Genomic DNA, 25,983 nt, shown 5'->3' with positions numbered 1-25,983 from the left:
TTCAGACAGAGCTAGCCTCCTTTCTGGGCTCTCTTTGTATGACACACTTTATATAAAATACTAAATGAGCTAATTTCCAATAGGACCTAACTTGTTCCCCTTGCTTAAGTGTTATTTTTCAGTACATTGAGAATGGTCGTATACACCAGTGTCATCTTAATAATTTTGCTCCGTTTAACACGATCTATGAATGGGAATTGGATAATTGGGTATTGATTATAGTAATTCCATAATGTCCAGGTAATCTCCTTGGCCAGTATCCGCTGCAAATTAATTCTGTGGTTTAATTGACTGCAATCACCTCCTGAGTGATGTAGAGCATTGAATGCCTGATCAACTAACGACCTTGCATTATTTTTCAAATACCACTTTTTACAGGAATGAATGCCCTGGTTACCTAGTGGCTTATGTGTGTACGATTTCTTGACATCCAACCATACAAACTTTTCATATCTTCTTCATACTTTATCTAATCCTAAATGAGTGACAGGGGGAATTTCAGGTTTTGTTGGTCATTCAGAGTCTAGTAAATCTGTGAACAAAGTGACCAGGTTTGCAGAATGCCAATGACTGTAACCAAAAGACTGGACATCAAACAAGAAGCAGCTGAAGCAATACATACTGATGCCAATCAAACTCCCTTCTTCCCATTTCCGTTCATCCTCTCCTCTATCTCTACTCATGCGCTCTCTGAGCATTTTCTCTTTCTTTTAATTCTATTATTTTTCCATCACCTCTATTTTCCCTCCTTCTTATTCTATCCGCTTTGCCCCACTATGGCTGCTGCAATAAAGCAAGTGGAGAGATTGATAGAAGCACCAGTGGCGGCCATGGGCCTTCAGAAACTGGGCTCCAGGTTCTCTAGACTCCCAAGGAAGTGTCCGATGAGATATATAGACAGTCTGGCCGTATTAACTAATCACATTGGCGGAATATTTGATATTGAGTCAGAGTTCATCTTTAGATTGAAAAGAAACATATATCTGCATAAATAACCATCCCAAAATACTCCACAGGTTTGCATCTGATCGAGACCTTAAGCTGCAGATTCTTTAACTTAGAATGTTCCCCAGGCATCAGACTGGATTGTGATGTATTCCTATAGGTTCTGTATCGATCCCCCTATTCCTGACCCTATTCTGGTTAACAAGTTAACTAGCAGCCATCCCATGAGGCAGAAAACCCCCATGATGCAGGAACCGTTATCTGATAAAGCCACACTACGGCACAGGAACGTGTTATCTGATTAGGTCATAACGCTTGCCATCTAATTAGACAAGCGATATTCCTCCAGCCCCTGATAAGGCATACGGAGTTCTCAAAACAAATCAAACCTATGACAGACCTGGGAAAAACCCTGCGGCCATTGTTTTGATTTCACCGAGAACTTCAGCAAAAGAATGTGCTAACGACCAGGTCGTATGACATCCTTATTGACGTATCTATGTCCATCCTTACGTCAATCTCGGCACCTTAAAGGTATAAATATTACCGATATTGCCCTATGCAAACACACGCGGTGGTGACGAGATCGGAGCAGCCAGACTTGCCGAAGCCCAGAGCAGAGCAGACCCCGCTGGCGCAGCCCCGCCTTCCTGACGCGCTGAGAACGAGACGCTGCCTTTCTCCTGCCGAGAAATCCAGCTCCGGCGCTTCCGTGTAGCCCTCGCAGGCAGCCTGGGATATCGAGACCAGAGACGAGAGATACCATCCCTCATTCATCCTAGATTCCAGGTACAGAACTGAATAACCCCTTGCAGAGAATTCTTTAGTCAGTCACTTGGCAAAACAAACTTAACTTAAACTGTAACTTTCTATTCCCGCCCACGTATTAGGCTTAGGTCAGGTACACGGGGTAGGCGTAGTTAGAAACACCAGTTGAGTACGATTAGTCAAATGTAAATGTGTATGTATTCATTTTATTCATTTTAAACCTTCATATGGCTTAGAAACCATATCAATGTTTTTACAGTATTATTTTATACTTCTGCTTTTATTGTATGCACTTTACTTAACCATAAGTATTGCAATAATATCGATTCATTTCTCTTGTATGAGAAAAGAGACTGATCAATAAATAACATCTTTTATTGAACACGCCCGTCTCTTCCTTTTCTCTACAATCTGGTGAGACTAAGAATGCACGTACTGACTGAGTAAAATAAGTCGTCTTTTGTTTTCACACGACTCTAGAGATACACTCTTGATTAGGGGAGAGCAAAGTTGTCATGTTCTATGGTTGTCAGAAACTAAATCCCTTCTTGTCTATCCAGGGAGGTTCAACTCCTCCTTGCCTATTCGAGAAAGTTTCTAGTGAACTCTGAGCTAGCTGGCAAACCCAAAACTTTAAGTCTAATATCGACAGTAGTAGACCTAGTTAACGTCTGGTCTAGGCCTATACTATTGAAGGTATTATTCCAATGCGCAGAGCCTATTGGGATAATAGGAACTACACTACATGGCGCCCAACGCGTTTGGAAGGGCGATAAAACGAACGTAAGACATTTAGAGTAACTCAGTCGTGCTTTTTCACTCAGACCCCTTTTTTCCCATAATACTCCAAAGACGTCTGGAGTGGATGAAAGGTAATATCCGCCAGACCTCGCAGGAGGAAACTCCTATGTATGGTTCTTGGTTAAGTCAACGTTGAAGGATACACTGTTCCAAAATATTGTGCATCTAATCTTTGTTTCCATAAGAAACCTGATCTGCAAACAAACTAAATAACCTTCCTGTCGGTAAAATGGTAGACAGTGATGAAGAAAGAGAGACAGTTAGGATAGCAACTGAACTCGCAGCAGCTGATAATGCACTGCAAGACACAGACCCGGATATAATACTCATCCCGGTCATCAAGAGGAAATCTATAACTTTAAAACTTATAGAAAATGGACTGACACCTAGAGGTGGCACAGTCATATTCGTAATTGAGGCACACGAATATCGGCAGACAGAGGTATACTATTCATGGATACATTTTCCAGCAGCAAATGCTGTAACAAAGTACTTCCACTATTACAAAACAGAGGAACCTCCTAATGAGTACACTCCTTTCGAGGAGGTGGAAGTACCACTTAAATTTCAAGAGCACCTGCTCTTATTTAATGGCGCCCTAAAACATAATAATCACATCACCAGGCTCGGTCCCTTAGGTAGACCAGGAGCAACGTGGCCGGTCCTAGCCGGATACACACCACATCCAGACATCGAAAGAATGCCTGCACCAGAGCTTTTAATATAGCTAAAACAATTAATAAAAGTACATAGACAATTAGTCCAATATGTGATGCGGACTGCAACAATTCAACCAGCAATTAAAATTCCACAGCTGACCCCTCATCAGGGGAACACAAATAAAATTACACCACAGAACATACAATCCTGCCTAGGTAAAGTACCAGCTAAACGGGAACAAATACCATTCTGGTTAGCACAAAAAATCACCCAAATAGAGGCGGTGTTTCCAGACACCACCCCATTAGAAAAACACAGGATTCTGACTATCTGTCTTCCAATGGGAATCTCACCACACGTGGAGGACTGTGACACTTGGGGTACAGTCTTTGCTTCCATCTACACAAAAACGCACGGTGTTCCATCCATTTCGGTAATACCAGATGTGCTAAAACAAATTCAAGACGAATACGGTCCAGAACCCGCTTTAACTCTTGGTATGAAATTACTAAAAGACTTCAAGCAGGTCTCGGCTATATTATTAGCCAACATAAAGGGAGAAGCAGCAAACGTGGCGATCCGCCAGAGGTTAAAGGAGACAGATATAGCAGACCAACCAGCTGAAATTGCCAGAATTATAGAAAAATCCTATGAGGAACTAGGTAGAGATAGTTTAGGTGGAATACCAGTAAAACCACAACTGATTGAAAGTCCTGAAAAAATATTTTTTAATAATAATTCAACATCACAAAAAAAGAGCTGGGATGGAAACAAACAATCCAATCCTAAAGAAAAGAAATTCCAGTCCAGAGGAAGGTCTCCTCGGCGGAGAGAAAAATCTCCGAACCAGAGACACAGGTCACCCCAAAGTGACCCCTCTGGGAAAAGATATAACCTTAGAAATAGGGATAATATAAAGAAGCCTGATAGATATCAAGACATTGATACACGTCCCTCTCAATCTTTTCAGACTTCCTCGCAGAAATCGGAAAGAAGAGGACGATCAGAACAAAGAGAAGAGCACGCCAAGTCCAAAGACAAGGAATCTGCTCATCTAAAAAAGAAACTACAATTTCCAAAAAAGAAGGTAGCCAGTATCAAGGTAGTTAACAATGTCGAGAATACTGAGGACACAACTGAAAAACGGAGAATGGGCTCAGACAATGCTAGACAGCGCAGCAGAAGTGAGCATAGCTCGCAAAGTCCTTATGAATCTTCTGGAGACAGTGGACACGAATGAATATCTTCAAGTGGAAACTGCAGACACCAGAGTTAGCAAACCTCACAAAATATATGAAATAACTTTACGTATAGAAGGGGATAAGACTAGAAAAATAAGGGGACTCTTTTGGGATAATCTCTCCAAGGGCTATGACATCCTTCTAGCTGAAAAAGACTGGCCACCAGAGTTTGTCAGGGAGTGCCCTCATGGCGAAGAAATAATTATGCCTGCCTTCTCAAATCATATCCCAATTCATAAAAAATATACACTTGCCAGAAAGTGGGCAGTAGCTCTAGCTCCTGCTTTATATAAAAATCATGTAGGATGGGATGAGGACTCTCCTCCTCACAAAATCCAGTTAAAATCACAACCTACTGCACAAAGACAGTACCCAATTAAGCAAGAAGCTAAAAAACAGGTTAAAGAAATCCTAGATCAACTAGAATACCAGGGGGTGATTGAAACTTGCACCTCACAAATGAACAACCCTTTGTTTCCGGTCTCCAAACCAGACAATTCATATCGTCTAGTTTTGGATTACCGACACCTTAACTCATGTTGCAAAACTTTTGCAGTGCAAAACTCGCATAGTGCTGCACTAATGAATAACATAGTGCGCAAAAAATACAAAACAACATTATTATTATTATTATTATTAAGCATTCTTATATAGCGCTCGACTACCCGTAGGCATCTCGGCGCTTGCCTTGGGAACCCGTCCTGGTTTTTCCCTGTGAGATACCCATACTGGGCATCCCCAAGGTGAAAGCCAGGCATCCCGCCGCAGGGGGGCCGTAGTGGAGATTAAGCAAGCTAATGCCCAGAGCTGCAGAGTGTGAACCTGTGACTCGAGTAGGCACCGAAACGAGAATTATCAAGTCCGTGGATATTTGGGCTCAAGACCCTGCCGCGTCGGGAATTGAACCCTGGTCCCGGGTCTGACCTCTGCTTCAGGGTCTGCCGCCTCTAACCAGTGAGCCACACTTCTCCACTTAGACATCTCTAATGGATTCTTTTGTCAAAACATAGCACCAGAGAGCAGATATTTGTCTGCATTCTCAATAAATGGCACTCAAAAACAATTCTGTCGGTTAGCCCAGGGGTACAAGAATAGCCCAGGGGTATTCTCAGCGAGAGTAACAGAATTACTACAACTATATGATGACGAAGCATTATCTTATGTCGACGACATATACTACTTAACAGATGATGACTTGGATACTCACTTGAAGAGAGTGAACACCATAATACTTGGGTTCGCAGCAGAGGGTTACAAATTCAACTTTAAAAAATCTAGAATTGCCCATCTAACAGTCCTGTTCTTAGGATACGAATTATCAAGTGAAGGCAAAAGCCTGGCTGACAATTTCCTAGAGAAATGTGCCGTACTCCAAGCACCTAGAACACTAAAAAACCTACAGTCAATTCTAGGCTTCCTAAATTTCGGAAGAACATACATTGCAAATTACGCAGAAAGGGTCAAACCCCTTTATGATCTAATAAAACCAGATTTTAAAAGAACCAATTGGACTCAAATACACACAGAAATTTTGAGATCCTTACAAACAGACATGTTAATTAAAACAAAATTAGAAACACGTGATAACACACGCAATCTTGTGATTCGAGTCATCCCAGGAAGATGCGGATTCACATACCTGACCTCTAATGAGGGAGAAAAGGTACCAATTGCATTCAAATCACACTTGTACACAGAAGCTGAAAAGAAATTCAGCATTAAAGAAAACATTGTTCATGCAGTTCAAACCGCAATAGCTAGAGAAAAAGATCAAGCGGACGGTAGACGTATCACAGTCAGAACAGCAGAATCAGCCTTTGAGGCATTAACAACACCTTGTAATTTACCAACAACAACATTGAATCCGGAATGGATACAATGGGTGAATTCAATTACAACGGACAAAGTATACTACTACTTTGATCCAGAACTAAAGGAATTGAAAAATCTAGAATATGAAAGAACATTCCCTCTGCCTATCGACATTCTGCCCTTACGACAATACGCTTGTGTAATCTATACAGACGGACATGCTCAACCCTCCGTTTGGGGAGAACAAGCATACAACCCAACATGTGAGATTACAAAAGAAGTGTGGCGCGGAGGTAAACTAAGACCTCTATTAACAAAAACACACTCAGTAGAAACTAATTCAGAACAACAGACTGAAATAATAGCATTGAAAATGGCGCTAGATAATGCGGATCGCGAATTCCCGACACTTATAGTGTCCGATTCATATTACTGCGTCAAATCATATAACAACGATTTGCAGACATGGATTCAAAACGGTTACAAAGATGACACAGGTGCAACAATAAAGCAAAAACTGCTTTGGGAACAAATAGCTCTTTTACAAAAAGAACTACCAAAGACTCACGTGACACACTCACTGAGTCATCAGCGTGATGGCGTTCACGTTGCAGGGAATTCATTGGCTGAGACAGCCACAGCGGTAGCAACTAAATCGGCTTCCGTAGCTCGAAAAAAGCGTACAGTGAAGTATATTGACGGTGAAACAGTGCTGGCGGTGAAAACGTCATCAAAAGGCGACTGCTCAGCGCTACCGATCAACTATCCACTCAATTATACATACATAATCGATGCAAACTCCGTCCCTTTTGCTCGAATCCCTGGAGTGGGGGATAGAGTGATTCCAAACATGGACAGGAGAAACTTGTTAATAGCAGACGCACATATGGGCGAGGGTCTCAACACCTCAAACTAAAAGATTCTCTGGAAGAATTACAATCAAGGTACTGGTGGCCAGGCATGAGCCTGCATCATACCATTTTTGTAAAGAACTGCCCAAACTGTAACAGAAATCGCAGTGGTGAGAGAAACGGTGTAATACCGTGTCGTTTCACTCCAGAAAAGATCAACAGTAAAAAGCAAAGCGTCCGATTAACATATACAGGCTAGTTTCCACTTATAATGTAGATCATCAGCACTCGGCTGACGTCTGGACTGTTATACAAAGATTTGCGAGTCTAAATGGCATATACGCTAAGAGCATGCTACGTTTTACCATTGTTTTCAATCTGGCCCTCCAGCCTGAGGGGAAACATGGCCAAATGAGCATAGCACAGCGGGACTCTTCTCACTTCCTTCCTGAGGGATACGGGATGGTGTAAAGAAAAAACCAAGGCATAAAGCTATCTATAACAGAAAGGATATTAGGTTCGGGAGCTGGGTGGGTCAAACATCTAATAAGTGTCCAACGTAGTCTAAATAACTTGCCAAGAAATTCTCTGAGGGGATTCAGTCCGTACGAATTATTATTTGGAACTAGGATGTTAGTCTTAGACCTCGACAGTCAGACTTCAGTGGTGAAGGAAAAAAGCTTTGATATCAAAGATCGTTTGGCTGTTTTGCAGGACTTAAACGAAACAAGAAAAGACCTGAGCAGCATAAAGTTGAAACAGCAGCCAACAACCACTGAAGAACCACCACCTGTCCCAGCAAGACCTGTCTGGATTCCAAAAGTCGGGGATCTAGTCAGAGAAAAGATCGCGGTAAAGAAGGAATTTGGGCCTTCTTACAGAAAAGCAGTTCCTGTCTTGTCTGTCAACGGGACAAGATCAGTTGTACTACCGCCGCTTGCTGGTAAAAAGGAGAACCGAGTTGTATCCATAGACCTGGTAAAACCACAACATGTGGCCGATAACAAATAGTAGGCCAAGTGGACTCCCGAAAAGTAGTAGAACACCAAGATTTGCTACAAACACAGAGGTACAATCTAAGAGGCTAATCGCATTCGAAACGCCTACAGAACTACAACAAGGACTATGCAACAATGCAATGGAACTTAGACCTCTGAAAACCCAAATAAAAACATTTAGCAGAGACACACCAATCTATAATGAAGTAACAAACGACTATGCAAGAAACAGCAATCCTGAAGCAATTGGAACTATTGACAGAACTGCATCCGGCTACTTCATAAACTTCGATGATTCCTCTGAAGGCTTCACTGAATCAAAAACACAGCCATCAACAAAAACCTTTAAAGATAAAGTTAAAGTACTTTTGAAACAACTGAAAGAAACATATCTAATTTCTCCATGGATTGAATTTTGGGTGGGTTTTGGTGCATTTATCCTCATACTTTGGCTCATCATGGTACTAACTTTGGGACGCTTCATTGAGGGAAAATATGCTAAAATGGACACAGCAAGTCAGAAAATCAACTTGATCCTCAAACCACACACATCTTCACATGTCGAGAAAAGAGAACTTTCTTCAGTCAACTTCACAGCCAATCCTATACCGGGTGGGGTAGCATGGGACAAAACTGACTACGAAATTTATGGTCCGGTTGAAATCCTGAAATCCTGAAATATCCACACCAAATTAAGATCTCGTTGAGTGACTTTGTAAAACCAAGCTCATTTGCTGATGATTGGGACTTTGAAAGTATAAATATTATGATGTCTGACTTAGTAATGTCTGCTAAATTTACCAAACATGATTATTTGCAGGGTTCGACAAATTATGATAGTATGTACTGTTATAACCACTATGGTAACCATTTTCTACATAGATCTGCACAACCTAGAAATGTTTTAAATTATAATCAATGGGAACATTGTGCAACCCCTCCAAAAGGAAGCTCAAGAACCGTTTATGACAAATATTCATACTTTTCAGGTTTTAACACAAGTAATGCCGAAACATTTTATTTCAAATTGTCAAATAAGACAGGACAAAGACCATGATCACAAACACGAAATTGATATATTCAGACTCATTCTTTGAACAAATGAATACTTTTGGTTTTGATTATTGGGACAAAAATGTTGAAGTAAAAAGTGTTTGGGGTACAAAAGAATGGCAAGTACAGGGTATAGAATCTTTGTTTAGAGCCTGCATGATCCCAGAACAAATTATATTTTTAAATGACACTGTTCAACAAACTACCTGTCTTGGCTTAGCCAAAATCAAAGACTTAAATAAACCGTCTATTCCAAAACCAACAATGAACAGCAATAGCTTTACAGATGAAGAGATAGACGTAAATTATGTATTAAACCAAAACAGAACACATCCTGATTGGAAACAGTGGTTGATCTGGCCCACAGATACTAATAACTGTCAAAACAGATTACTGAACAAAACACAGGGGTTCAAAATGACCAGGCCAGACCCTAGATATTCCCAAAGACAACACCCAGGAATAATAACCACCTACAGTGTGGGCAAATTATGCCTTCAGTGGCTACAGACTTCCACACTGGCAGAAATTAAGCAACACCTAACTTTACTTACTGATGGTGCTGACTTGCGTGATTTCATTATGGGACCGCGCAAACAGCGTCAGAAACGTTTCATAGCAGCCTCTGTATATGCAGCATACAACGAGGCCTGGAAGGTGACTCAAATTGAGACAGCAGAAAGAATACGGGAAATTGACCGTATTAATTTGGAAAAATCACTTTCTGTAGTGGACAATGGGTTAATGACTCTGTCCTCCAGAATTTTTTCTCTGGACAGCATTGTGTCTTCAGCAATCGACATAATATCGCAAGACTTACTGTTGTTACAACACGGTCAGTCTCAATTGCGTTCTATTGTACAGCTTGGCTGGACGTTACAAAATCTGCGTTCAGGCTATGTGCCTTGGCGTTTAATCAACACAACGTCACTATTCAATATCTTTAACCTTACTGATAAACAAATCAGTATGGCACAAAAGGGTGCTGATTATACAATCCTGAGCATTGAGAAACTCGAGAGATTACCAGTGACAATGTCAGAACGACCTGACAGTGAATGGATAATACATGGGATAATTAATATTCCAATATCAACCTTCAGGTTTCAATACTGCCAAAAATATATACAGGCTGGCATGTACGAAAAATTGGGAAAGGGGTACATTAAAACAACATGGAACCTGCCCTATTCACATGCATGTGTCAGTAATAAAGGACAGAAAGTGTTTCTTAGTGGCAATAATTGTGCAATGTCACTGAGCGGTACACTTCTGTGTAATGGAATTAGTTTGCATGGAGCCTGTGAAGGGAACTCAAATAACCTTTCATGTCACCAGCTAGGCGCACCTGCAACAGAGATAGAACCATTCTTTCAGAGACTCTATAATGGGAGTTACATTCTAATTGTAGATCGCAGATGCTGTAGTCTTATGCCCGGGACTCCTTATCTCGTAACTACGACTGCGAAGGTCAAGTGCTGTGGACGCTTATTGTTCCCCAGCTCCCTTCCAGACAGGGAGGCAAGGGCATGGCCCAACTTGAAAATTACTTCTATTCGAATAGATACTTTAAGCAGAATGAAAACAGTGCTTCTTCAGACGCCGACAAGGCTCACGTCATCAAAAGAAACGTATGATCTCCTAGTCGCAAGGACGACTGCAGAGATTCACTCCTTATTATCAACTAATTCCCCCATACATTTCGCAGAAATCCTGAATGAAATGTTAAATATTTCTGATACCAGTGGAGTCTCAAAAGTATTTAAGACAGTATTTTCGATGGCATTAACACCATTCAAAGCCATACTGGGTATTTTTCCAGATTTTGTCCATTCGATTTTTGGCGGACTTCCCCTCATTTTGGGACTAATTGCAGGAATCCTATTCCTGGTCCTTATATTTCGTTATGGCAAACCATGTCACAGACAAAACACCTGCGACAAGGGAAGAAACAATCCTAGCCATTGGATACCGGGACCGGATATAAAAAATCCTGGGACTATCCCGGCTTAGAGACCTGAACATGACTTGGTTTCTTTCATTTCGACCAATGTGGCATCGATGTGTTTTACCTGTATTAAGGTGCTTGCTATGCGGAGAAGAATGCGTGTTAGACACCTGTCTGACTCTACAATCAGATGCGCCAATGGATGCAGAAACATTGTTGAGTCCAATAAAGGCTCATACTTTGTGCTGCCCTCAACGGCTACCAATCCTGATGACGGCATTCGTGGAAGCTTCACCACTACGATTAAGGGGTAGTGAAGTTCAAGATGAAAGCAGCATTGATCAGGTACGACCTTCTGTCAGCAATACTAATCAAAACGTCAATGGAGACAATCATGCGCACGAATGCATGGTTACATCTTTTTCCGAGTTAGTGGAACTCTCCCAGGAAGCTGTTGACAGCTTTTTCGACAGTCTAAATGATATGATGTTCTCACCAGAGCAGAAATAGAGACTTTTGAGCAAGCTCGCACACGGCGTTCCCTGAATTTGGCCTTCAACTAGAATAGCAAAATACCATGAACAATTTTCCCTCCAGTTCACGGACAGCAATTTTTTTTCAGCAGCCCCAAAATATTTTTACGAATTTTTCGGGACACTTATTTTCTGCTTAAAGTAAGAACTATTCTTAGAGAACTAAAATTTCTATTTTTAGATACTTTATAGACATTAGCTGCCCGCTGGTATGTTCATAATTATTTTATTCTGTGATGGAATGGTCTCGAAACTTTTTTCTGTATTAAGAGCCATTTCATGTGTAAATTCTCATATACAAATTAGTGATAATGTATAGATATGCGTGATTACTTTAGCATTATTCTACAGCTTGAGTGCATATATTACATGTGACTGTTTTTTCCGTATATTTGATAATTTCAAAATGCATTTATGTATTTTGGGGTGGTAAGGTATACACGATACTCTACAGTATGTTTTACTATGCATAGATTCGTAAATATGTCCATAGTTAGCGTGGAGTGGGTGTGATGTATTCCTATAGGTTCTGTATCGATCCCCCTATTCCTGACCCTATTCTGGTTAACAAGTTAACTAGCAGCCATCCCATGAGGCAGAAAACCCCCATGATGCAGGAACCGTTATCTGATAAAGCCACACTACGGCACAGGAACGTGTTATCTGATTAGGTCATAACGCTTGCCATCTAATTAGACAAGCGATATTCCTCCAGCCCCTGATAAGGCATACGGAGTTCTCAAAACAAATCAAACCTATGACAGACCTGGGAAAAACCCTGCGGCCATTGTTTTGATTTCACCGAGAACTTCAGCAAAAGAATGTGCTAACGACCAGGTCGTATGACATCCTTATTGACGTATCTATGTCCATCCTTACGTCAATCTCGGCACCTTAAAGGTATAAATATTACCGATATTGCCCTATGCAAACACACGCGGTGGTGACGAGATCGGAGCAGCCAGACTTGCCGAAGCCCAGAGCAGAGCAGACCCCGCTGGCGCAGCCCCGCCTTCCTGACGCGCTGAGAACGAGACGCTGCCTTTCTCCTGCCGAGAAATCCAGCTCCGGCGCTTCCGGGTAGCCCTCGCAGGCAGCCTGGGATATCGAGACCAGAGACGAGAGATACCATCCCTCATTCATCCTAGATTCCAGGTACAGAACTGAATAACCCCTTGCAGAGAATTCTTTAGTCAGTCACTTGGCAAAACAAACTTAACTTAAACTGTAACTTTCTATTCCCGCCCACGTATTAGGCTTAGGTCAGGTACACGGGGTAGGCGTAGTTAGAAACACCAGTTGAGTACGTTTAGTCAAATGTAAATGTGTATGTATTCATTTTAAACCTTCATATGGCTTAGAAACCATATCAATGTTTTTACAGTATTATTTTATACTTCTGCTTTTATTGTATGCACTTTACTTAACCATAAGTATTGCAATAATATCGATCCATTTCTCTTGTATGAGAAAAGAGACTGATCAATAAATAACATCTTTTATTGAACACGCCCGTCTCTTCCTTTTCTCTACAATCTGGTGAGACTAAGAATGCACGTACTGACTGAGTAAAATAAGTCGTCTTTTGTTTTCACACGACTCTAGAGATACACTCTTGATTAGGGGAGAGCAAAGTTGTCATGTTCTATGGTTGTCAGAAACTAAATCCCTTCTTGTCTATCCAGGGAGGTTCAACTCCTCCTTGCCTATTCGAGAAAGTTTCTAGTGAACTCTGAGCTAGCTGGCAAACCCAAAACTTTAAGTCTAATATCGACAGTAGTAGACCTAGTTAACGTCTGGTCTAGGCCTATACTATTGAAGGTATTATTCCAATGCGCAGAGCCTATTGGGATAATAGGAACTACACTACAGGATCTGGGAAATCTTGAGCATTACTTCTGTACAGAAGTAGGTGGCATCGAATAGCTCTTCGTTGGCTTTGTCAGCCCACATGCTAGGGTATTGTATTTAAAAAGTGGGACATGTGTTCTTAAATTTTACATGTCCTGATAGTGAAAAAACTCCTAAATTCACTTTTTACTACTGTAAGGTCTTTGTGTTTGCCTCCCAGACAGTGAGACAAAAGGGCATTGGGTGTTGGCAGGATTGTGAGTGTGGAGCTCTTTCCTGCCCCACTTAGAGCTACATCTAGCACACTCACAAAGGAACGTCACACTAGTCTTTTGTCACTCCAGACCACTTGGAGCCTTGGCCAGAACCAGATGTGGGGGTAGTCCGGATTTCACCTCCAATTCAAAGGGTGGCACCAGGTATAATTATTTGATCTCTTGAACCAACTCTTGACTACACTGCTGGACATGCAGAGGACACCAGAATAACTGCCTTTGACCACCCAGAGACCTGCCCTGCTGCTTTAGGCCTGTCTTGCTACCACAGGACTGCTTTCTGTTTGAGGCTTGCCTTGCTCCCCAGAGGACTGGCCTGCTGCATGAATCCAGGACTAACAGAGTGATTCCAAGGGCATGTTGAGTGGCCTCCTGGTCTGAGCTATAGGACACAACAAGCTCCAGAGGCCTCCATGCAACAGCCCAGCTGACCTGCTGCAACTGGACCTGCTGGCCTCTGCTAGAGTGGGTTCCTGATCCCCGAAAGGTGCCTCTCCAGGTCCTGGACCTCTGGCTGGTATCAGTTGAGCTCCTTCTGTGAAGAAAGGAGAAATGCAGAATTTTTGCCCTTTTCACTTCGGAAAACAGGCCCATTTGCACAGAGATCCTTCTTTCTCCAACAGCTATCAACGTGAAGCTCTGGTGAAACTGACCCTTCATGCTACAGTAACCACCAACAACAGCCCCAATGGTAGATCTAGACTTTGCAAATCAGCAGCCTTGGGGACAGCTACTACAAAGCTCCAGCAGCGACCATCTGTGATGCTTAACCAGCTCTTTGTACTACGGTGGCAATTACTGCGCTGCCCAGGCTACCCCTCGCTCTACAGTGACAACCATCTGCCACACTCTTCCTACTCCACGTGACCTCCTGCTGCGTGAACTGTCCTCTTCTGTGTGACTTTCCCCTGGTCTAGCATGACCAGATGCCTGCAAATGGCATTTTGTGCTTTTAGGCACTATATGTACCTAAGCTGTTGACATTCCATATCTCTGGGTCTACTGTTTGGATTTTTGTCGATTTGGTCTCATTTAATTTTACTCTGTTTTTTAAATTGGTGTAGGATTTTTCTTGTATTGTGTTTTCACTTTTACTGTTCGTGTGCTGTAGAAATGCACAACACAGTGCCTCTTAAGTTAAGGCGGACTGCTTTTGTGCCAAGCTACCAGAGGGTTAAGCTCAGGTTAATTTAGGTATTTTTTTGGTTCACCTGGACGAGTATTGTGGTTGTTGCTTAAGAAGGGTTTCTACCCTTCCAGCAGTATGGAAAAGATTACACGACAAGCCTCCTCTTACTTGCAGATATTCTGAACTAACATGCCATCACACATCTGCCAAACATTTTCAGTCCTTTGTTTCAAGAAGAAGTTTAAGGCTCATTTCTGCATTCCCCTCATGAGTGCCAGATGAAGAGATGTTCCCCTCTTTAAAAATCAGCAAGCTACGTTCTCCACTCCCCACGCACCCCATTCTCCAGACTTGTATAAATATATATCCTACTGGCGGTCGCCAATAGGTAGTTCTAGTTAGGACCAAGTTTCTATAGGAAAAGCGTTTTTTGTTTATCCAATAACTTTGGTACTGTTTAAAGAATCTACCTGTAGCGGGTTGTGTAGAAAAGGGCAAGATACGAGTTTTCGTTACCACAGGATTTATTTTTGAAAACAGGAAGTCAGTACAGGTCTTAAGAAAGGGGGTCCTTCGGGCTGACCGGCCCCGTTCTTTTCGGCTTTTCCTTCTTGTGCTTTCTTCCTCTCTTTGGGTACGTCCGGGACTTCTCCGGGGCTTATTCTCGTCTGGTTCCGTGATGACGACTGGTAGCTTCGAGCCATGTAGGAGAAGGGCAAGAGAGGATATATATCAGTCCTTGTGTTTATCGGGTACAACTGTACCAGGGAAGGGAGTGAGGGATTTCCACACGTGCACAGGATATCACGTCGTGTGAGGGGTGGGGGTGTGCAGGAAAAAGGGAGAACTAGGGACAAACTGGGGTATGAGGTCACGTCACAGACCCACCCTTTCTCCCAACCCAGCCCGCTATACGGCTCCGTACCTCTGTGAGCCACACACCTCCTGGCGTGCGGCTGGGCGGCTCGTGTTGCTGATGGCCTCCTGGCTCCCGCGCCGCCAACGGGTCTTCCCTCGTCCTTTTCTCCTCCGTCGATGGTGTTCCGGGTCTTCTACGCTCTTCTGCCTCTCTGTACTCTGCTTCCTCCGCCAACTCCGCACTCGACTCCGCTCCGCTCTCTCCTTCCAAACCTCCGGCGAACAAGCACCTCTGTTCACCTACTACGTCTGTACTTGAGGGCGGTGTAGGCTCCGCCCATTCACCTAGAGCCTGCCAGTTAAAGGGACCACCGTCGTTGTTGGACCCGGCCTCGTGGCGTGGTCCTACCCCTCCCGCATGGCGGGCCCGGGACGACATCGGCCGCCGTCGACCCGCCGTCGGCCCCCCTGAACACGAACCAAGCTCTCCCCCCCTGGGACCCCAGCGGACCCTGCTCGCCAACACTTCCGGTCTGGCGACCATGCCAGGCCACCATCTCCGGCCCGACTCCATCTTGGGCCCACCACGTCCCGAGCACGTGGCCGCAGCCATCCCTGGCCCCGGCCCCAGCGAAGCCCCGACATCGAGGCACCAAGATCCTCCCAGGTGGTAGAGTGGCCACTTGGCGGATCCCGGAGGAGAGGAGTTTCGATGGGCCTCCAGCCATCCCCGGACACCTGGTGTCGATCGCCCTCCAGCCTCCCTGGGCCCTGGCTCCACCCCCCTGCTGGGTGTCTGGACACCTTCATCCCGGCCCCTCGGACCCCCAGGCGCGAGGGTCCGGACATCAAAGGACTCTAGTCCTATATCTGGGCCGGCCCTGGATTAGGACGCCAGTTGTATCCTGGAGTTGAAGCCCTGCTGACCTTGTCGCAGCTGATCCCGATCCGAACTCATGCACCTGGAACCTTTGAGGCCCTGCTGACGCTGACGCGGCCTGACCGAGCTGAACCATCTTCGAGGCCCTGCTGACGCTGTCGCCGCCTAACTAAGCTGAACCACCTCCGAGGCCCTGCTGACGCTGTCGCGGCCCAACTAAGCTGAACCATCTTCGAGGCCCTGCTGACGCTGTCGCGGCCTGACCGAGCCGAACCATCTTCGAGGCCCTGCTGACGCTGTCGCGGCCCAACTAAGCTGAACCATCTTCGAAGCCCTGCTGACGCTGTCGCGGCCTGACCGAGCTGAACCATCTTCGAGGCCTTGCTGACGCTGTCGCGGCCTAACCAAGCTGAACCTCCTCCGAGGCCCTGCTGACGCTGTCGCGGCCTGACCCCCTGAACTATCTACGCACCAGTTGGTACCAAGACTGTCCCGCTACCCACTTTTCCCGAACCCAAGACTTTACGGATCCCTCGATCCCTGTGTGATAAGCTTACAAGAACGTGCCTTCATTTCGTACATAAAGATTCTTGAGAATATTCCTTTGTGTGGTGTCCGTCTGTGGTAGTGTGATTGCTCAGCTGTTACGATTGTAGGAGAGGAGCCTCGCCAAGGAGGCCTCCCTACGGCGCTCAGCCTATTCCCTAGAGAGAGGTGGGTCTCGGGCGGGCAGTCAGACATCTTTTGTCTCCCCTGGGATCGCCTTTCCAACATTGGTGGCAGCGGTGGGATCCGAGCCCGCGCAAATCGTACAGCGAGTAATTCGCCACTACTAACAGAGACCCACAACCACGATGACTACTAAGGAAACCGGAACGACCACAGAATTCCAGAAGGAACGATTAGAGGAGTACACCCATAAAGAACTCAAACAATTCTGCAAAGCCCTGGGTATCGCTACCACCGGACTAAGCACAAAAGATGATTTCAAAGACGCACTGCAAACGTGGGTGGAGACCGGAGCGACCCCACCCCAGGCTAACGATGCCATTATCCTAGAAGTACCCCTGAGTACGGTCATAGCCCCAGTGGAAGAAAGAACTGCCAACAGAGAACCGGGCCTCTCACACGAAGACGCCCGGGAACGAGAGAGGAGTCGGCTCCATGAACTAGAGCTCGCCCGACTCCGGCTGGAGTGAGAACTTCAATTAGCAGAAAAGAAAATGGCCATTGAGCAACTGCGATTAGAAGGAGATCTGGAAGAGAGGCGGAGGCAAAGGGAATTGGAAGAAAAAAAAGCTCACGTACGAACACGAGCGTGGCCTCAAAGAACTAGAGATCAAGTCCAAGACCGAAGAGGCTGGCGCCGCGATAACCCGGGACCCTCCACCTCCTGCCGACCCGAAGGTCCACATTCCCAAAGATATCGTCAAGGAATACTACAAGAATGACGATATCCAGCAATGGTTCAAGGCGTACGAAGTTGCCATGACCGCGCACCGCATCCCGCGAAAAGATTTGGGTGCCGGCTTATGGGGGAGAGTTGTCAGCGAAGGGAGAGACACCCTGCTTGAGCTGGCCGAGGAAGTGATGTCCTCCTATGACCACATGAATGACGCCCTGCTCACCCGGTATGGCCTCACCCCCGAGATGTACCGACAGAGGTTCAGAGACTGCAAAAAGATCCCTGGTACCACGTGAGTGGAATACGTAAACTATCTGAAAGAAACAGGTTAGTATTAGATTCCTTACCTTAGAATATCCCCAGGCGTCAGTCTGGATCCGGAAACTTTTGCGTAGCAGTACCCCTGCGCGTCGGTAGGCGTCGTCTGCAGGCGTCCCCTGCGGCTCCGCGTCGTCGGCGTCGTGCGCCGTGATGACGTCGCTGGAGTATATAGACGCCGCCTCCGCGCGCTGACGTCAGTTCTTCTTTTTTCCGCGCCAGTTAGCGCAGATCCGAAGAGCAGTACTCCGGTCTTTTGACCAAGTTTTTTGTTAACTAATTAATCTTCTACGGTGCCGGTAGGATGCCCGGTTTCAAGAGTTGCGACGAGTGCGACCGCCTGATGTCGGTCACCGACCACCATCGACTCTGCCTCCGGTGTCTGGGCGCGGACCACGACGTGGAGTCCTGCGTCGACTGTCGGGCCTTGACTGGAAAAGCTAGGCGGGAGCGGTCCCGCAAGCTTCTCGAGCTCCGGGTGTCGGCCCCGCGTCGAGAGCGGTCCCGGTCCGGTCGGAGGTCGAGGGAGCGGTCGAGGGAACGATCGCGGAGCCGCCATGGGCGCTCCGGGAGTCGCCACCATTCCTCCGGCTCGTCAGGTAAGCACAAGAAGTCGGGGCGTCGCCATCGCACCCCCGACTCCCCCCGACGCCCGCGTGATGCGGCCGGGGGCTCGGGTGACCCCACCCCCGCGGCCCCGCGTGGGTCGCCGACGCCGTCTACCCCATACCCGTCGGTCCCTGGGGAAGGCGCGTCGCGTGAGGAGATCGAGGCCTTCCTCATTGCCATGAGGGCGAGGTCTTCTCCGGCGGGGCCTTCGGCGCCTGCGGGCCCGTCGGTCCCGTCTGGGGGCCCGAGCGGTTCGGGTGCTCCTGCCCCGGCGCCGCCGGTGGCTCCGGCCCCGGCGCCGCTGGTTCCCTCTGGTTCGTCGCCGGCTGGTCTCCCGGCCTCTCCGGCGTCGGTTCCTGTGGGCCAACCCGTGGTACCGCCCCCGCGTGGTACAGCGACTCCGCCGTCGGCTCCGGTCGGCGTCGGGTCCCCGGCACCGACGCCGCGCGGCGCCACCCCCCTTTCCTCCCCGACTCCGGACGCGGAGCCGGACCGGCGTCGGCCGACGCCGGATCCGACGCCGATGGGGCCCGTTGACCCCGATGTCTATATCGTCGACCCAGAATATGGGTATGATGAAGAGGAGTATGGAGAGGGTTGGGAGGGGTCTGAGGACCCTCTATCCCGTGCCTGCCAGTATGATGTAGACTGGGTAGGTGATCTGGGTGATGCCAGTGGCCTGGACGAGTCGCCCAACCCTGGGTTTGTCTCCCCGAGCCCGGTGGCATCTGAGGCGGGTGCTGCCTATTCGGTGGTCCTGATGAGGGCTGCCAAGGCCCTGAGCCTTGAGCTCCCCGTTGCGAAGGTCAAGCCAAACATTCTGACGGAAGTGTTTAAACCGCAGTCATGCCCCCAGGAGCCTCTGCTGCCGTTTAATGAGGCCCTGACGGATGTCCTTCTGGGCACCTGGTCCAGGCCCGCTTCTGGTGCGCCGGTTGACCGGAACGTTGCCAGGCGTCACCGTCCGTGCTCGGACGGCCCTGCCTTCCTATCCACCCATCCCTCCCCGGAGAGTCTGGTGATCCAGGCCTCCACTTCACAGTCCGCATTCCCGTCGGCTCCGCCCGACCGGGAATCAAAGAGGTACGACCAATTTGGTAAAAAGGTCTTTTCCTCTTTGAGCGCTGGACTGCGGTCTTGTAACACCGCGTGCCTCTTGGGCCGCTACACCCACTCCCTGTGGGATACGGTCGAGGAGTGTTTGCCGCAATGCCCCCAGGAAGTGCGGGACAAGCTCACCCGGGCCTTGGTTGAAGGCCGGGATGCGGCGCGGTACTCGATCCGTTGTGGTCTGGACACGACCGACTCACTGGGACGGGCCATGTCCACGACGGTGGCGATTCGTCGCCATGCCTGGCTGAGATCTGCCAACTTCTCGCCAGACGTCCAAAATACACTCATGGACATGCCATTTGATGGCAGTCGCCTGTTTGGTGACAAAGCGGACCACGCGCTGGAGCGCTTCAAGGACTCCAGGGTCACGGCCAAGTCCTTGGGTCTTTCGACCCAGCGCCAGCAGACGGGTTCGTTTCGGCCCTTTCGTGGCCAAGGGAGGGGAGGTCCCACACGTGCTGCCAGCCACGCGACGCAGAGCGCTCCCCAGCGCGGTGGCGGCCGTGGTTTCCGCCGTGGTGGCGGTAGAGGCCAGCGGCGGGGTCAGTCCACGCCTCCCTCCGCTGCTGCATCCAAGCCTTCCTAGTCCGAGCTTTCGGGCTCACGTGACGCCAGTGGGTGGCAGGGTTCGCCATCACCACTCCCGCTGGCGCGCGATAACATCGGACAGGTGGGTGCTGCAGCTTGTCCGAAGGGGCTATGCCCTCCCCTTCGAGTCCACTCCTCCAGCCATGCCACCGCAGAACCACCGTGTGTCGGGGGACCACTTGACACTTCTGCAGGAGGAAGTTACGGCCCTCTTGGCCAAGGGGGCCATCGAGCGCGTTCCTGGGCCAGAAGTAGGGTGTGGTTGCTACTCCCACTACTTTCTGGTACCCAAGAAGGACAAGGGAGGCCTGCGTCCTATCTTGGATCTACGGAACGTCAACGGCTTCCTCCGGAAGGAGAAGTTCAAGATGTTGACTTTGGCTCAGGTCTTGGCTGCTCTGGACCCACAAGACTGGATGGTAGCGTTGGACTTGCAGGATGCGTATTTTCACATCCCCGTCCTGCCGGCCCACCGGCGTTACCTGCGGTTCACGGTAGGCCACGAGCACTTTCAGTTCATCGTGCTCCCATTCGGCCTTACCAGCGCCCCACGGGTGTTCACGAAAGTGATGGCGGTGGTCGCAGCTCATCTGCGCCGGTTAGGGGTTTCAGTCTTCCCCTACCTCGACGACTGGCTGTTGAAGGCGGGCTCGCCCCAGACAGTCGTCCACCACCTTCAGATGACGGCAGACCTCCTGCACGAGCTGGGGTTTTCCATCAATGTGCCGAAATCACACCTGTGTCCCTCTCAAAAGCTCCTTTTCATCGGAGCGGTTCTCGACTCGGCGCAGTTTCGGGTTTATCCTCCGGAACGGCGGGTCCGGGATATTCAGGCTCTGATTCCCATCTTTCAGCCGTTATCCCGGGTTTCGGTCAGGTTGACGCTGCGGCTTCTGGGGCTGATGGCCTCCTGCATCCTTCTGGTGCATCACGCCAGATGGCGGATGCGGGCTCTGCAGTGGGACCTGAAGTTTCAGTGGGCCCAGCATCAGGGCAACCTATCCGACCATGTCCTGATCTCGGAGGGCACTGCGAGACAGTTGCAGTGGTGGCTTACGGACCGCGATTGGGTCAGGGGCAGATCCCTCTCCCTTCCCCAACCGGAGCACGTGGTTGTGACGGACGCGTCCCTCCAAGGATGGGGTGGCCACTTGGGAGAGGCGGAGATCAGAGGCCTCTGGTCTCCGGCGGAGTCCCGGCTCCATATCAACATGTTGGAGCTGCGGGCGATTCGCCTAGCACTGAAGGCATTCCTCCCCTTTGTCAACGGGAGTGTAGTGCAGGTGTTCACGGACAACACCACCGCCATGTGGTACTGCAACAAACAGGGCGGTGTGGGGTCGTGGACCCTTTGCCAGGAGGCTCTGCGCCTCTGGCAATGGCTGGAACGTCAGGGCGTGACTCTGACGGTTCAACACCTGGCAGGTTCTCTGAACGCCAGGGCGGACAAACTCAGCCGTCGGTGCTCGGTGGATCACGAATGGCGTCTGAACTCGGATGTGGCGAGAGGCCTCTTTCAGCAATGGGGAGAGCCTTGGTTAGATCTATTCGCCACAGAAGAGAACGCGCAATGTCATCAGTTCTGCGCGTTGGAGTTTCCAAGACGGCACTCGCTCGGCGACGCCTTTCGGCGCGAGTGGAGTTGCGGTCTGTTGTACGCCTTTCCGCCTATACCACTTCTGCCCAGAGTGCTGAAGAAGATCAGGCGCGACCGGGCCCAAGTTATCCTTGTGGCTCCGGACTGGGCTCGAAGATACTGGTATCCCGAGCTACTCAGCATGACAGTCGGTCCCTCGATCCGCCTGCCCCTTCAGGAGGACCTTCTGTCGCAGCAGCAGGGGACGGTCCTCCACCCGAACCTGTCCAGTCTCCACCTCCATGCGTGGAGATTGAGCGGCGACAGTTGAGGCCATTTGACTTGCCTCCTGAAGTCTGTGATGTCATTCTGGCAGCCAGGCGTCCCTCCACAAAGTCGGTATACGCCTGCCGGTGGAACAGATTTGTGGCATGGTGCACAGCAAAGGCTGTGGATCCCCTTTCTGCCCCTCTGTCTGAGGTTCTCCTCTTCCTCCTTTCCCTTGCCCAGCAGGGCTCTGCTCTGGGCACTATCAAGGGCTATCTTTCTGCCCTTTCCGCCTTCTTGAGGCTACCTGATCAGCCATCTTTGTTCAAGTCCCCTATTGTGTTAAGATTTTTGAAGGGCATCACGCACATGTATCCTCCAACTCCGTTCGTGATGCCTCAGTGGGACTTGAACCTGGTTTTGACTTTCCTGATGTGCGCTCCCTTTGAGCCCCTTCATTCCTGTCCTCTCCGTCTTCTCACCTTAAAGACGGCCTTCCTGGTAGCCATCACCTCTGCCAGGAGAGTGAGTGAGCTCCAGGCTCTTTCTATTCAACCTCCTTTCTTGTCTGTTCATCCTGATAAGGTGGTTCTTCGGACTAGACCTTCTTTCCTGCCCAAGGTAGTCTCTGCTTTTCACATTGGGCAGTCCATCACCTTGCCCTCCTTCTTCCCGCCTCCGCATCCTTCAAAGGATGAAGAGCGGCTCCATCGTCTGGACCCAAAACGTGCGCTTTCATTCTATATGGATCGCACACGCCAGTTCCGGGTGGATGACCAACTGTTTGTTGGCTACGTGGGTGAGAAGAAGGGAAGGGCGGTACAGAAACGGACCATCTCTCGGTGGGTCGTCCTGTGCATCAAAGCATGCTACTCTTTGGCTCGGAAGGAGCCTCCTGTTGGGCTGAGGGCCCATTCCACTCGGGCCACGGCGGCTACTACTGCCCTGGGCCGGGGAGTCCCTTTGCAGGACATTTGCCAGGCGGCCACGTGGGCCTCGCTGCACACCTTTGCGAGGCACTACTGCCTGGACAGTCAAGTCCGGAGGGATGGCTTCTTTGGCCGTTCGGTCCTCCAGGACTTTCTGGTGTAGGTTGTATTGGTTCGCAGACCCACCACCGGGGTTGGTATTGCTGGGGTATCTATTCTAAGGTAAGGAATCTAATACTAACCTGTTTCTTTCAGATGAACAAGTTACTTACCTTCGGTAACGATATATCTGTAAGAAACAGTAGTTAGTATTAGATTCCTTACCGCCCCACCCATCCTCCCCGTTCTGCGAACTGATACCTAGGGTTAAGGACATCCCTTTCAGGGCCCTAGTTTCAAATGGCACCAGTGTTGGTTCTCTCATGGCTCTGCGTGTTCTGGCGCGGAAAAGCTGTGTGCAAAGAACTGACGTCAGCGCGCGGAGGCGGCGTCTATATACTCCAGCGACGTCATCACGACGCACGACGCCGACGACGCGGAGCCGCAGGGGACGCCTGCAGACGACGCCTACCGACGCGCAGGGGTACTGCTACGCAAAAGTTTCCGGATCCAGACTGACGCCTGGGGATATTCTAAGGTAAGGAATCTAATACTAACTACTGTTTCTTACAGATATATCGTTACCGAAGGTAAGTAACTTGTTCTTTATAGCCGGGCCCTGGAAGGATGGATAAAGGGCAGCAAAGTGTCCACCTACGAGCAGCTGTTCGACCTCATCGTTTGGGAGCACCTCTCCAACAACTGCTTTGTCGAGCTCAGACAGCACCTCCTCGACAGCAAGCTGACCGAGCCCCGAAAACTCGCCGTCGAGGCTGATCGATGGGTGAGCACCCGGGTCCCCCGGACCCCGATAGGAGAAACGGGACGGAACGGCCAGGGGCACCCCCGCCAGCGTGGCGGCGGAGGGGGCCAGAACAGGAGCCGAGACTTCCCGTCGGGCCCGGGCCGGAGCCCGCCTCGGGGGTCCCCCCAGAATAAACCTTCGCCAACCCTGACCAGAAGAGGACCCCCTCCAGCACGGCCGGGGCCCCGCCCGAACGTTACTTGCCACAGATGCCAGCGGCCCGGTCACTATGCCAGTGACCCCCTCTGCCCCATGAACCAGCGCCCCGGTACCACCGGGCCTCCGACCCGCCAGTTCGCTGCTGCAGCCCTGGGAGAAGAGGGAGAAGAAGGCGAGGAGGTCTACGATGAAGATCAGACCGAGTATGAACCAGCCGCCATGGCCCTAGCCTGCCTGGGCGAAAGAAGCATGGTCCCCCAAGCCCCTCTACCGAGCAACACTCAAAAATACCGTCAGTGGGTCCACATCAATGGACGACGGACCGAAGCCCTCCGAGACACGGGAGCCAGTGTGACGGCCGTCCGCTGCCACTTGGTGACCCCCGAACAGATCATACCCAACGTGCGATGCCCCGTGAGGGCCGCCGACAACTCCGAGACTCTGTCAGATGGCCCGAATCCCCTTCGAGTGGGGGGGGGTGTCGGGCACCCTCAAGGTGACCGTCCGGGACGACGCCCCCGTGGACTGCCTCCTCGGAAACGACCTCGAGAGCTCTCCCTGGGCCAAAGTCGAGCGGAGAGAACATCTAGGAATGATGGGGCTACCAGAGTGGGTCTGCGCTACGACCTGATCTATGACTGCCCGGGCCCCGGCGGCAACCGAGGTCACCCCGACTGAAGAGCAGGAGTGGCCCGCGCCACCACCGCCCGCAGTCAATGAAGAATCCGAGCCCGAGCCATCAGAGCACGACCGAGAAGGCAGCGCCGAACTCAGCGACATACCCGAACTCGCCCAATGGCACCAGGAGGGTGGTCCCACCCGAGAACAATTCCGGCAGGAACAGAAGGCCTGCCCCTCCCTCGAGGGGACCCGGCAGCAAGCCACAGCCCAAGCTGCCGGGGATACCTCGGGGTCCCACTGGGTATACTGGGACCACTGCCTCCTATACAGTTAACAGAACATTGCCGAGCTGGGGGCCAGCCGAGTGTTGGTGGTCCCCCTACGATTCAGAGACTTCCTCTTGAACCTGGCACACGATGTGCCCCTCGCCGGGCGCCTGGGACAGGACAAAACTTACAGCCGCCTGGTGACCCATTTCTACTGGCCGAAAATGCGCAACAAAGTGCATAACCACTGCCGCACCTGCCCGACATGCCAAGCCAGCGGAAAGAGCGGGGGGAAGGTGAAGGCCCCGCTCCAACCCTTTCCAGTGGTAACCACTCCCTTCGAGCGAGTGGGGATCGACATTGTGGGGCCCCTGGACCCCCGAACCTCGCAAGGACATCGCTTCATCCTCGTCCTGGTGGACCATGCCACCCGCTATCCCGAAGCCATCCCCCTACGAACCATAACGGCTCCCGTGGTGGGTCGAGCACTGATGGGGATCTTCTCCAGAGTGGGATTCCCCCGAGAAGATGTGAGCGATCGGGGCACAAACTTTATATCGAAGTATATGCGGTCCCTGTGGCAACAGTGCGGGGTCACATATAAGTTCACCACCCCGTATCACCC

At 49.4% G+C, this 25,983-nt stretch overlaps 1 protein-coding gene across 1 annotated transcript in view; it reads left to right on the top strand.

Moving 5' to 3' along the window:
- The window catches only part of DENND3 (DENN domain containing 3), a 583,137-nt gene that overhangs the window by 218,742 nt on the left and 338,412 nt on the right, over positions 1 to 25,983 (top strand). The gene's annotated exons all lie outside the window — the stretch shown is intronic.

Source organism: Lissotriton helveticus, chromosome 4_1, assembly GCF_964261635.1.
Source record: "Lissotriton helveticus chromosome 4_1, aLisHel1.1, whole genome shotgun sequence".
Classification (NCBI taxonomy): Eukaryota; Metazoa; Chordata; class Amphibia; order Caudata; family Salamandridae; genus Lissotriton; species Lissotriton helveticus.
The sequence above is the reverse complement of the archived record's forward strand: the minus strand, read 5'-3'. Positions and strand labels throughout refer to the sequence as shown.